Raw genomic sequence first — 13,712 nt, forward strand, 5'->3', positions numbered from 1 at the left:
CCAAAAGCTTCATATATTTATAGTTTATAGATGTGAGAGAATTCAATACGAGGCTATTTCGAAATTAGAAAGGCAAAATGTCATGCATATATAATTGAGTTAATTTTCCAATGTTTGTATTTCTCATCCAGTGTTTAAAATGGCTACCTTCTAGCATCTTTCACAGAGCTGAATGTAGTAATATGTGTTGTTAAATTTAGATCAGATGGGCGAAGAATCAATTTTACCCTTGTAAAAAATTCAAAATTTTTCCATAAAATCTATCTTGAATATTAGCCACACATTTGTTTTTTTACTTTAAAATGTGACAAACGTAATAGAGTGTCTTTGTCCCAAATACCTGCTCCCCCTTGAAATTCGTTTCCGTGATGATGACATCTTTTACATCTTCCTTCCACTTCCAGTTGTTTTTTAGTTATATCTTGATTTAAAGATAAATCTCAAATCAATTCCCACAGTCTAATATCCACAGTCCTCTACTTTGCTTTAAAAGACACCCACCCTATCCCAACTCTAACTGTACTTGCTACCCTTTCTTTACTATCTGCATTTAATTGTTTATACTGTTCATTGACTGATGTTCTTAGTTATAAAAAAATGCCTTTTAGTTAAAGAAGAAAGGGATTTCATAAGTTGTATAGATAGTGCATGGAGTCTTTAACGGTGCTTAAAAGCCGGAGCTTCCATGAACTCCAAGACTACACCACAAAACTGGGACACAAAATGAGCAAGATTAGCCATGACATAAAGCACTCCAGGATCATACTGTTTGTCATCTAAGTCAACAAAATGCTCAGTCTGTCTCCCTAACCAACACAATTCTGCATAGCTTGCCATTAGTGCGCTAATAAGAGCAACTTGACTTACACCTAGAATTATTGATGCTACAAAGTCTGGGAAATGCAATTTTCAGTTTTCAGATCAAGGCAATCCAAGTAGCAGTACTAGTTGGAGTGAGTGTTGAACAGATTCCCAATATCCATCACATTCTGTAAACAAAATTATATGTAAAAAAATCTAATCTCATCATGATACTACTATTTTTCTGTGGAACTATCAAATTAACCATTGTCTAAAGACTGAAATCCAAATTTTCTTATCGATCTTTCTTTACATGAACATTTATTTGCTTAAAAAACTTCCTATAGAATCCAGATTTGTTTAATATTCTTCTAGGCTCTTATTTTAAGAAATAATATAAACCTTCTTGCTATCAAAGTGTTTAAACTGCAGATAGGGTGCTATGTAAAATAAATAATAGGCAAAGTGAGCTAGAACGATATAATCATGTTGTATAAAAATGTCCCTTGAGACTTGAAAGGAGTAATAGGAGGTTAAAAAGGCAGAGGTGAGGAAACTCTTCAAAGGTCAAATGGTATTTCAGCAAGGTTCTGAACCACAGGAATGCATTGTCCTGCTTACCATGTAAAACTACGGTAGAGAAACAAAGATGGGCAGGATCTGTAGACTTGTGTAAAGATATGAGAAGACGGAATAAATAAGAGAATGAAAAGGTTGGAGAATGGTAAGTCTTTAGGAATGACTAAAAAGTTGGCTTTTTATGTTGACATATGAGGTGATAAGTGGATGGAAAAGAATCACATCAGCTTTAGTAAGGGTTTTAATTGTGGTACAAGTGGTTGAGAGTCACTGAAGGAGTTGGAACAGTGATGGATGTATTATTCCTTTGAGTAGGATGGTTCCTAGAGTGGAAAGTGTGGGACTAAGTGGAACACTTAGAAGTAATTATCTAGAGTCAGATCCAGATTCAGGCAGTGGTTCTGAGTGTTAGAAGGAGTCAGTTCTTTGAAAACAAATGAGAATGTAGTAATATCATGACTAAACTTGGATGGTCTTTGATAGTGTGGCTTATTTACTAAGAATTTCCCTGATCACACTCCAGTAATTCTGGCCTTTTGTGACCCTTTTTTGTTTCATGCCTTTGTACACTTCTTTCCCTCTGCTTGCACTAGCCTGTCACTCCTTTCTGCTCAGATTTCTACCTAACAAGATCTAGTACAAAAGAGCTTTGCTTTGTAAATCTTCCTTCACTCCCTGGCAGTGATGGACATTCCCTCTTCACTGCATGAAGAAATCTGCCTTCTTTCCTAAATAAAAGCACAGACATATTATACTATAGTATTTATTTGTGGGCTACATTCACACTTGGCTATGAGTTTCTAAAGGACAGAGGCTAGATCTTAATTTTTGGAATGTTGTGGATTTAGAGAAATGTGGAAAACTCATAAAAATCAATGTAAGTATACAAATGTTTTCTGGGATATATAGGATAGCCTAATAAAAATACTAAGATAATAAATATGTTGAAACACTTCCAACTTTTCTATTCTCTTTTTACACTTAATTGGTGATGTTTCCATTTAGGCAATATTGATGTAAATGTATGAGATGGATTCATATACTTTCAAACTATTGAGCATGTAAATACCAAAGTTCAGTCATTTAGTTAATTAGCAAAGGCCAATCAACATTTACCTTTGTCTTTGGCCAAACCTCACCAGTCTGTCATTTATCATATTTTGCAGACATGACTTTTATTTCCTTTCAACAGAATAATGTGTGGCGAAGGCCCAGGTCATTTTTAACTACTATTTTTTTCTCTTAATCAGTTTTCTTGTCTTCAGCCTCATTTTCCTTTAGTCAGTTCAGACATTTCCCATTCCTCATACCAATTCAAAATTATAATCAACTCTATTTTCTAAGGTAGTCACTCAGCAAATTCTTCTCATATGTATGTTTTATATGTTCTGTTTCTTTATATTCTTTATTACATGCTTCCTCCAAGACTATCCATTTTTTTAAATTTTTTTATTTTATTTTATTTTATTATATTTTATTTTATTTTTTATAAACATATAATATATTTTTATCCCAGGGGTACAGGTCTGTGAATTGCCAGGTTTACACACTTCACAGCACTCACCATAGCACATACCCTCCCCAGTGTCCATAAACCCACCCCCCCTCTCCCAAGCCCCCTCCCCCCAGCAACCCTCAGTTTGTTTTGTGAGATTAAGAGTCACTTATGGTTTGTCTCCCTCCCAATCCTATCATGTTTCATTTATTCTTCTCCTACCCCCTTAACCCCCCATGTTGCATCTCCTCTCCCTCATATCAGGGAGATCATATGATAGTTGTCTTTCTCCGATTGACTTATTTCGCTAAGCATGATACCCTCTAGTTCCATCCACGTCATCGCAAATGGCAAGATTTCATTTCTTTTGATGGCTGCATAGTATTCCATTGTGTATATATACCACATCTTCTTTATTCATTCATCTGTTGATGGACATCTAGGTTCTTTCCATAGTTTGGCTATTGTAGACATTGCTGCTATAAACATTCGGGTGCACGTGCCCCTTCGGATCACTACGTTTGTATCTTTAGGGTAAATACCCAGTAGTGCAATTGCTGGGTCATAGGGTAGTTCTATTTTCAACATTTTGAGGAACCTCCATGCTGTTTTCCAGAGTGGTTGCACCAGCTTGCATTCCCACCAACAGTGTAGGAGGGTTCCCCTTTCTCCGCATCCTTGCCAGCATCTGTCATTTCCTGACTTGTTAATTTTAGCCATTCTGACTGGTGTGAGGTGATATCTCATTGTGGTTTTGATTTGTATTTCCCTGATGCCGAGTGATATGGAGCACTTTTTCATGTGTCTGTTGGCCATCTGGATGTCTTCTTTGCAGAAATGCATGACTATCCATTTATCACTTGATCCCTTTTCCAGAGTGGTAACTTCTGCTACAAAATATGTCCTATTATATGTCCACCAACTACCAAGTCCAATTAAAAAAAATCTTATTTGGAACCATTTCCCTTATAAAGGAGAGAGAGAAAATACAATATTCTAAAACATTACTGTTTTTTCTGTTCTATCTCTTACACAAATTAAAAGTACTTATGCACCATTCCATCTTAGGTAGTTTAATTTTGCTTCATGTTGGTAACCTGACCTGGGATTGTTTATACTTCTGTAACAGAAGGAGGTATTGAAGAAAGCTGTTGAATGGGAATTTGTGAGGGAATTTGTGGATAGGCCGATATGATGTTTGCTCAAATGATAACTTTACAGATTAGTTGTTTCCTGACCACTGATGAATTATTTACAGTCTCCAGTTTCCTCAAATGTAAGAACAAAAAGTAAACAAACAAAAATAGATGCTATATTTCCCATGGAATTTCTGTGAAATTTGGAGGAATATATATATAGCAAATATATATTTGGGTTTAAGTTAAATAAGTTATATATGTTATATATGCCAAGCCTATAAACTGCAGTTAGAAAATATTTGACATAAACCTATCCAGATAACATATGTTAATTGCATCTTTATGTATGTAAGCATAGCTATTTCAGGTTTTCATCAGTTAGCAAAACATAAACATCTTATTGTCCAGCTTGCAATTCTTATAAAGCCATATTTAGGTTGAAACTGAGCACATGTTCAACCCTACTTGGTATTAGTGAATGCCAGATCAACATTAGAAATAAGGTCAACACTGTCTATTGAATATAAAAAGGAAATACTTGTTAAAAATAAGTCAATCAGAGAAAGACAACTATCATATGATCTCCCTGATATGAGGGAGAGGAGAGGCAACATGGGGGGTTAAGGGGGTAGGAGAAGAATAAATGAAACAAGATGGGATTGGGAGGGAGACAAACCATAAGTGACTCTTAATCTCACAAAACAAACTGAGGGTTGCTGGGGGGAGGGGGTTGGGAGGGAGGGTGGGGTTATGGACATTGGGGAGGGTATGTGCTATGGTGGTGAGTGCTGTGAAGTGTGTAAGCCTGGCGATTCACAGACCTGTACCCCTGGGGATAAAAATATATTATATGTTTATAAAAAATATTGAAGAGGTGGGGGGGTGGGAGGCTGGGGGCACCAGGTGGTGGGTATTGGAGAGGGCGCGGACTGCATGGAGCACTGGTGTGGTACAAAAACAATGAATACTGTTACGCTGAAAATAAATTTAAAAAATGATTAAAAAATACATATATATACCCTGTACATAAAAAAAAATCAGTTTCACACAGTAGAAGTTGGACCTTAATATAAAGATCCACAATTTTGTTTATGAAGATACTAGTGGGGTCAGATACTGCATGGTTCAATCAGTTAGGCGTCTGCATTCAGCACAGGTCATGATCTCAGGGTCCCGGGATTGACCCCAGGTCTGGCTCCCTGTTCAGCAGACAGTCTGCTTTTCCCTCTGCCCCTTCCCACCCTGCTCCTGCATTCTAATAAATAAATAAAATCTTTAAAAGAGAGAGAGAGAGAGAAAGTACTGTTATCTTGTTACTTTAAAAAGAAATGAAACCACACACTTTTTTATGTATGATGAAATTATATGTTCAGGGGTGCCTGGGTGGCTAAGTAGTTAAGCGTCTGCCTTTGGCTCAGGTCATGATCTCAGGATCTTGAGATCAAGCCCCACATTGAGCTCCAGCCCCACACTGGGCTCCCTCTCCCACTTCCCCTGCTTGTGTTCCTGCACTCACTGTCTCTGTCAAATAAATAAATAAAAATCTTAAAAATAAATAAATAAATAATATGTTCGAATATATAAACTAACTCCCTAACATACACATAATATGTATGGTAGACTTTTAGTTTGGTTAATATAATACAGAATGAGGAGTAAGTCTGAATAAAATATAATACATAATCTAATTTTTATCAATTTTTATAATGGTTTCCTTTAGTCAGTTCAGACATTTCCCATTGTTAGTACCAATTCAAAATTACAATATTCAACTCTGTTTTCTAAGGTAGCCGCTCAGCTACCTTATATTTAAAATACATGGTAGTGAAAAAGTATTAAAAGGTCAGTGGGAAACAGAGGGAAAGGATTTGGCATTTATTAAGAACTTAGTTCACATCACAACCACTGCTGGATACCTTTACCTACATTAATTTTTGGTTCTTTGAATACTACTGAGGGAGAAAGTATTTTTCCTGCATTTCACACAGGAGCAAAGGAAGCTCTGAGAAGAGTTTTCCCTGGCAAAACAGGGCAGTCAGTGCTGAGGCTGAGACCTTTTCAGTCGCTGGGCTCTACTACACTCTGCTGCACAAACTCACAGGGGAGTTTGGTTTAACATTTATGACTTAAAAAGTTGCTTTTGATTTTCACGTTGTTGTCTTGAAAAAAAGTCATTGGACCAGTCTGACTTAATATTGGGTTGCTAAGCATCAGGCAGTAATATAATTGAATATAATTGTTTTCTACCATTGGGAAAGGATGGGTTAATATCAGCCATCTTCCCTCTTATCATAACACATACACTAGATTTTGTCAAATATTTGTGTAAATAACAGACATCTATTTCAAATTCATGATTAGTGAATATTAGTTTACCTAGAAGTGTTTTGAGATGTTTTAAGAAATAGCACCTTCAGTGCTTTAATTTTATACATATAAATAGAGCAGATTATTAATATATATATATATGAATGAATATATATATATATATATAAAACCCATGACCCATATGTATGGGTCATGGGTCATGAGATCAAGCCCTGTGTTGGGCTCTGCACTGGGCAAGGAGTCTGCTTGAAGATTCTCGCCCTCTGCCCCTCTCCCCACTCACAAGAATGTACATGTGCACACTCTACATCTGAAATCAATGATGTTCTATATGTTGACTAATTATATTTAAATATAAAAAATAAAAACATTTAATAAAAATAATTCCACCAGTTATTCTCTTTTCTTTGTAGCATTGTCATTAGAACATATAATTGTTGGCCATTCTCCCAGAAAAATTCTGACACTTGCTGGTCTTGTTTTTCATTTAATGTTATGTTCAAATTTCAAATTTTACAGCAAAATTACTGAAGTTCTGCCTTGCTGTTTACTTAAAACAAGAACATTTCCATGTGGTTATTAGACTATCAGTGCTATGTATTGGAAAATTATGAATGACTCATTTTAAAAAATTACTTTTCTATGATACAGAGTAGTGAATTATAAAGTTGATTATTTGGAAAGTCCAAGAAAGATATATCTTCTAATTGCATTACTTCTAAAACATGAAAGAACATAACCGTTTTAGTTTCTATTGCTATGTTGTAACAAGTTTCCACAAATTTAACACTGTACAACAATACAGTTCTGTAGGTAAGAAGCAAATTCATATGATTTGTTCTCTGCTCAGTGTACCATAGGCCAAAGTCAAGGGGTATGATAGTCTAAGTTTTTGTTTGGATACTGGGATGGGGGAATCCATTCCCTAGTTCTTTCTAATTGTTACTAGAATTTAGTTCCCTGTAGTTAATAGGATTAAGGTCTCTTTTTCCTTGATAGTGGTTAGTTGGGGGCCACTATCAGCTCCTGGAAGTTGTCTATAGGTTCTGCCACATGGCCCTCTCCATCTTCAAGCCAGGAATGGTGCTTTGAATACTTCCCTTGCTTCCAATCTATGACTTCCTCTTGTTTCCCCCACTGAAGAAAATTATCTATTTTAAAAGGGTTCATGTAATTAGGTCAAGCCTTCCTGGATTACTTCCCCATCTTGAGTCCAACTCTGCCTTATAACATAACCCAATCATGGGAGTAAAACCAATCATTTTACAGTCCCAGGGAGGAGCAGTACAATGAAGGTAATGGGAATCTTACAGGGCATCTTAGAATGTTACCACTGAGAGTAAAAAAAAAAATAGAGCTTCTAGAGTTTCTCAAATTATACAGCTTCTCAAAAGTGATGCTTTATAATACCACTTTAAATATAAAACAGTAGTGAGAGTCATTCATAAAAGATATCAGCTTTGGAACTCTTCAAAAATTCCAGAAGGTGGGGGCGCCTGGGTGGCTCAGTGGGTTAAGCCGCTGCCTTCGGCTCAGGTCATGATCTCAGAGTCCTGGGATCGAGCCCCGCATCGGGCTCTCTGCTCAGCAGGGAGCCTGCTTCCTCCTCTCTCTCTGCCTGCCTCTCTGCCTGCTTGTGATCTCTCTGTCAAATAATTAAATAAAATCTTAAAAAAAAAAAAAAATTCCAGAAGGTGGGTGCCTGGGTGGCTCAGTGGGTTAAACCTCTGCCTTCAGCTCAGGTCATGGTCTAAGGGTCCTGGAATGGAGACCTGCATTGGGCTCTCTGCTCAGCAGGGAGCCTGCTTCCCCCTCTCTCTCTGCCTGCCTCTCTGCCTTCTTGTGATTCCTCTCTGTCAAATAAATAAATAAATAAATAAATCTTAAAAAAAAAAAAATCCAGGAGATGATGTGCATTACTCTACTTACACATTTATGCAACTTTTTAATCACTGCATAAAAGAAAACAAAAGAATCCCAAACCAAAAGTGCACATTTGTTTTGTCTTGTGAGTGTCTGAATGGAATTAAAACAAAAAAACTAATAACTTTTTTCCTATTGTTTTCACACTGGTAGATCCCCCCTCACTCCCAAGAATATGTGATATGGTTTGTTGTGAGTTTTTTAAGATGATTGTTTGTTTTCCTCTAAGAACTGCATTATTTCCTGAAATAATAATAATAATTAATAATAATAATAATAATCATCATCATCATCCCTTATTCCAATAAGGGCCATGATGAATCTTTATGTCAAAGTCTCTTTCAGCCCAATAGGGGACCATTAAAGAAGTCCTGTGTTCCGTAGAAATGTGTAGGTCCTTGTATTACCACCTTGCTCTGTCATTGGCTGAGGGACATGGAAACAGGATATGACTTCAGCTTAACAGATGAAATGGACTCTTCAGTTATTGAGAGCCGGCAGCCAGGAGCTAACCTCACTCCTTGAGAAGAGTTCTGAGAGAACACCTCAATATGTACCATACTTACAAAACAAATAATCTAGCTTCCATATGTAGTGTTTACACTGAAGCTACCTTCATAGAAGGCTGTCCCAACAGTGACATGATAATAAGATATATACTTATGATTGTTGTAGTTCTTCTAGCATGTAACAATAAATATCTGTTTCAGGATCTGCCAAAACCCATTCTTGCATTTTATGAAGGATAAATTGCAATGATTGACCATTTAACTTGTGAAGAAAGTAAGAAGTAGCCCTGGATTTAAAAAAAAAAAAAAAAAAAGTTGAGTTATGTCATACAGATGTGTACTTTATGGATATTGGTTAAGAGCATAAGGAATTCGGACATACTGAGATGTGATTGGCTAATAGAAGAGATGGAGAAAATTGTTCATATCCCAGTGAGATATGCCTGATGTTGGGAATTAGGAGGTGCACTTTCCAAAGTGGCCGAGACAACTAAAACAAATGTGGCTTTATGGATCAGCTACACCTGCATTGACAGAGGAAGAACACGAGCTATAAGAAAGTTGCACAAATATGAAATGATGGGGCTGACCTAATATAATCACGTTTGCCCTGTCAGAAGGAATTTTGCTTGCAGTGAGAAGAACTAACTATTTAAACAGAAAATTTCAAAACTGACACTCGGTTCATCCATCTCCTTAATGTAGAGGACATGAGTGTCTGTGTACATTTCTTTTACTTTTTCTCAAATTCACAGAAGCCCAAGAGAGTCATGAAGGGACCACAGCAATATCATTGCTACCTGTGCATGAACTGCCCGAGTTTGTTCAAAGGAAATTCATAGATGAAATACTTCTGGAATCCTGTAATCTGCTCTGATCTTTATTAATTCTGGTTTATGTTGGACTCCATTTTATCTGTACAAGAAAGGTCGTTACAGTTGAATTACTATGATGATAATAACTAGAAAGAACGAGGATCCCCTTAACCTGTAACAAGAAGAAAAGAAGGACTTGAAAAATTAATGGTTCAAAACATTTATGTATTAACAAGCTTTAGAAGAGGGTGATGTTGTCACAGATTCCTGGGTATAGTATTAGGAATAACAAATTGGCAAATCTACAATGGCAGGTAACAAAGACATAAAAATTCTCCAGTGACCTCATGCAATTTCTGAGAGCACCAGGGAGTTGGCTAACTACCTCACTTACATCTCATAAAGTGAGACCTCAGTTTCAACCCTGCTGATCCCTCTGCTCCAATTTCTATTTTCTTTAATTGGAAAGTCAGGTAGTGACATTGGTTTTGGAAGAAATCCAAGATATTCATGCATAAACTACTGTGTTTAAAAAACAAAACAAAACAAAAAAAAACCTAGGGCAACAACTCCTGAGAATCTTTAACCTTTACATGGTATGTGTAAAGAAATACCATTAGGATAATTAGTACAGAATATAAATATTTCAAATGTGACATTACGTGAAATGTGACATTTTAAATATCCTTACGTGGAAGCGATGGACACCTAAAGATGAGTTGTCAAGGCAGATTTTTAGAAAAAAGAAATGAAGTGAGTTCACTTTCCACCAATAAACAAGAGAGGTAGAGCTCATCTACTGCAAAGCAAATAGAATGTCTAACATCTGCAATTAGGAAATATGGTGTCTGGGAGTATGGTTGGATTATACCAAGAAAGAAAGACGAGGCAAGGCCAACCTATCAATCTACACAATGGAAGTCATTTTCCTAGTGTTAAACTAGAAATATAAGTACTTTCTCTTTTTGAAGCTTTTTTGTTTTATTTTGTTTTTTTTTTTAAGCAGTCAGTCACTTCTAGAAGGGGAAAACATGTGACTCAGTACCAAATAAAACCTAATAAATCAAAATTAGTTAGATATATACAGTAAGAGCAAAGTTTGGAGGAAAAAGAAAATCCAATGAATGACCCAGACAACAGGATCTATTAGAAATCGCAAAAGAGCAAAAACTTTTTCAGCAGGAATGGACAAGTTGTTTTATGGAGAAGGTTGGAGTATAACTAGCCTTAAAGAGAGCATTAGAAATTCTAACAATCAGAAATTTTAAAGACTGGTTAGTGTGGTAAGTAAAGTAATATCTCCCCAAAGATACTCATGTCCTAATGCCCATTTCCATGTAGATGTCCTAATCTCCTAGTTAATAAATCGAATGTTTATGTTGAATGCACGGTACTGTTCCATTTGTTTACATACATAATGGCTTACTTCTACACCAACCCAGCTGGGTGGAAATAGTAGATAAGGAATCAAAATTCGGATTTTATTTTCTATAAAGTTCCCCACATCAGTCTTTGAACCTAGGTTTCTCCACTTACCACTTTGCTGCCTTACTGCCTTTAACTGAATGTGCCAGGCCCTGTATTAGACATTTGAACTATGTGGAGTGTTTCAGGTTATGCAATTTCCAGGAACATACGATTCACCTGCTGTCAGAGGCTAACTGTAGCCTTTGAGGGAATTATACTCTTAAATTTGAGAAACGAATTTCATATACAAAGCCTGGGTAATATCCCTTTCTTTGAAAAATATTTCTCTCATTTCAACAAAATCTCAAAAGACTTGCATGTTTCAAAAAAAAATCACGTTTTCCTTTATCAGATGAGCAGAAGAAAGCTAGATTAATTTGTCTAGATTTAAATAACATATTAGGGGGCACCTGGGTTGCTCAGTGGGTTAAAGCCTCTGCTTTCGGCTCAGGTCATGATCTCAGGGTCCTGGGATCAAGCCCCATGTCGGGGCTCTCTGCTCAGCAGGGAGCCTGCTTCCCCCCCTCTCTCTCTGCCTGCCTCTCTGCCTACTTATGATCTGTTTGTCAAATAAATAAATAAATAAAATCTTTAAAAAATAAATAAATAAATAACACATTAGTAGTAAATCTATAAAGGAGGCAGCTTCTCTGAGTCATCCTTTGGTTGTCCCTTAATTTTGTGGTATCTATATGCTGACATCTACCAAATAAAATTAGATCTCTGGAAAGAACAGAGTTGGGAAGGAACAGGAACACAAATGACATTTTCCCTTGATATTTTCCTTGCATAAGACCTTGGAACAAGCCGTCACCTTTCCAGAGCTCTAAAGCAACCTTTATTTTACATGCAATGCATGTTCGGTAAGAGGTTCAGAAAGAGGAAGCGATTAATGATACTTCTGTTAGTGAAAAGAAGCTGCATCTGTCTCTTTTAAAAACTGTTTCTTCTTTTACAAAGTGATGAGGTTAAATAAGGTAATCCCTAAAACTTTTTTTTTTCACCTGAAATGTATCTGTACTGCACACTTCAACTATCAGAGAATATTGAGTGTGTCTGAAGGACAGGTGTGTCTCTGATCAAACAGATTGGAGCATAAACATTGTGTTTAGTTGTACTGAAACCTCCAGGCCACTGCAAAACAGACTTGGGAAAACTGCAAGAGATGGAAGGAATGGATCATTCCTAATGAAAACTCTCATTTCAGTGTCTCACTCCCCAGAATGAAATGACTTCAACATTTAGGTTCTAGGGTTGTTTTTGCCTAACGTGGTTATAGTGTTCCTTTTTTCTTTCCAATTTGAAAAATTAAATACCTTATTTTGGAATGGTGGAACAAAATATCAAGTCAGAAAGTATATATACTTATATATATATATGTATATATACTTGGGGAGGCAATATATCAGTTTCCATTGACAATTAGGTTCTTTACGATCTGTTATGCCATTGGTAAACTATGTATACGAATATTTTAGTTTACATAATGACTAACCTATTCCACTAATGTTAATAAGGCTTACATAATTGAAATGTAGTTGTGTAGGTTGTCCTTGGTTTATAGACATGAACAGTAATTATTGGCTATGTAATTCCAAACTCTTCATGGTGATTAGACGTCATTCTGGTGAAAATATAAACATAAACGCAGCCTAAAATTTTTATACATTTTTAAAAATCCTCTGATCTTGCAGTGCCATAATATAAAAGAAGAGGAACATCATACAAGAATGACACAATTCTCAGAAATTACATAAAATTGAAAAGGAGTACTTACAATAAAACAGATGGCTACAGAAGCAGCTGTGTGGTATCATTTCTGAAGTGTGTTAGACACATATGTGGCTGGGAATATGGAGTGTGTGGGGGAGAGGACTGTGACTGTACATGGAAATAAGAAATTGACGGGGTTTTGGCTTTTCTACGGTGAGATTAAAACATGAGGGCCAGGGATTAATTTACCTTCAAGTACTTTCCTAACCACAAAATGAAGATGAAATGTTACCCTTACAGAAACTTTTCTTTAAAAATGTACTGTAACAGCTTTCCCTTTCCTGTTTAAAATAATTTTATTGTCTGGATTTTTTTTTTTTTTTTTTAATCTCTACCTGTATTCCAAAATACAGTGCTTGGGAGCCACTGTTTATGATGGTTAATTGTATATGTCAACTTGACTGGGTCACAGGGTACCCAGATATTGGCTTAAACATTATTTCTGGATGTGTCTATGAGGATGTTTCTGGATGAGTTTAACATTTGAATTGGTAGACCCGGAGTTAGACTGTTCTCCCAAAAGTGGGTGGGCCTCATTCAATCTGCTGAAGGTCTAAATAGAAAGAAGAGTAAGAAAGAATTATTTGTCTTGGCCTAATTATCTTCAAGCTGGAACACTGTGTTCGCCTGTCTTTGGAATTGGAATGGACTATACCATTGGCTGTCCTGGGTCTGGATTTCTCTGTTTCCATATCACATAAGCCTATTTCTTATAATCTCCCTTTCTTCCTCGCTCTCTCCCTCTTTTAAGATTTATTTATTAGGGGGCCTGGGTGGCTCAGTCCTTAAGCATCTGCCTTCAGCTTGGGTCATGATCTCAGGGTCCTGGGATTGAGCCCGGCATTGGGGTCCCCGTTTGGTGGGAAGCCTGCTTTACCCTCCC

Source organism: Lutra lutra, chromosome 5, assembly GCF_902655055.1.
Source record: "Lutra lutra chromosome 5, mLutLut1.2, whole genome shotgun sequence".
In the NCBI taxonomy this organism is placed as follows: Eukaryota; Metazoa; Chordata; class Mammalia; order Carnivora; family Mustelidae; genus Lutra; species Lutra lutra.